The following is a 1,198-nucleotide window of genomic DNA, read 5'->3' on the forward strand; positions in this document are numbered from 1 at the left end:
CCATCTCTCCAGCCCCGTGGTTATATATTTTAATAAATTATTTTTCTCTTTGTTGAACGTACTTCTTTAAAATTCTGTTCAGTGTGTGGTGTATGCATACGAGTGTGCCAATACATGTATCCTTGTGTAAGCATGTGGAGGCCAGAGCAGGATGTTGGGTGTCCCCTCCTGTCATTCTCTCCTAACTGCCTTGAGACTGAACTGGAAGCTTGCTGTGTTGGCTAGGCTAGCTTTCCAGCAAGCTCCCCGGACCTACCTGTCTCCACTCCTGCAGTGCAGCCACGTCTGGCTTTTAACCTAAGTGCTGGGGATTTGAACTCAGGTCCTTATACTACTGACCCATCTCCTCAGTCCTGATTGAGCTTCTTTTGTTTTATATTGTTTTCCTGATTACACTGAGTTGTATGTTTTCTAGTAGCTTACTAGACCTTTTAAAAAAGAACTTGTTCGGTTTTATTTGTTTTGATTCAGGATATTGCTATGCAGCCTAGCTTGGCTGAGAACTCATTGCATGACCAACATTGTCCTCCAGCTCTCAATCTTCCTGCCTTTGGATGTTTCACCATATCAAATACTAAACCTTTATTTTGAATTCTTCAGCAGGCAATGAGGAGATCTCTGTGTCTTTGGTGGCCATGTTTCCCTGATTTCTTGCAGGCTTGTGATGACATCTTTGTATTTGACGTCACTTCTTCCAAATGGTATAGGACCTTCATCTGCAGGTGCCTGTGAGAGAACGAGCTGGCTGGGGTGGGCTCAGGTCTTCAGGTTTGTGCACCAAGCACTTTTACTTGCTAAGCTATCTGACAAATCCTGGTATATGAGCTTTTGATCAAACTTAATAGGCAGTACTAAAATTCCAGAGCACAAAAGTCAACTGAGCAAAGAATACCCTTTACCATTACCTTCCAATTTGACTACAAATTGGCAAAACATTTCAAATGGTATACAATTTTATTTGCTTTTATCCCCCCTTCTCTCTCGTGTGTCTGTATGTCTCTGTGTGTGTGTCTGTATGTCTCTCTCCCTTCTCTGTCTCTGTCTCTCTGTGTGTATGTGTCTGTATGTCTCTCTCTCTGTCTGTGTGTGAGTCTGTATGTCTCTCTCTCCCCCGTCTCTCTCTCTCTCTGTGTGTGTCTGTATGTCTCTCTCCCCCCTCTGTCTCTCTCTGTATGTATGTCTGTGTGTGTGTGTCTGT

This window comes from Microtus ochrogaster (assembly GCF_000317375.1).
Source record: "Microtus ochrogaster isolate Prairie Vole_2 chromosome 14 unlocalized genomic scaffold, MicOch1.0 chr14_random_1, whole genome shotgun sequence".
Classification (NCBI taxonomy): Eukaryota; Metazoa; Chordata; class Mammalia; order Rodentia; family Cricetidae; genus Microtus; species Microtus ochrogaster.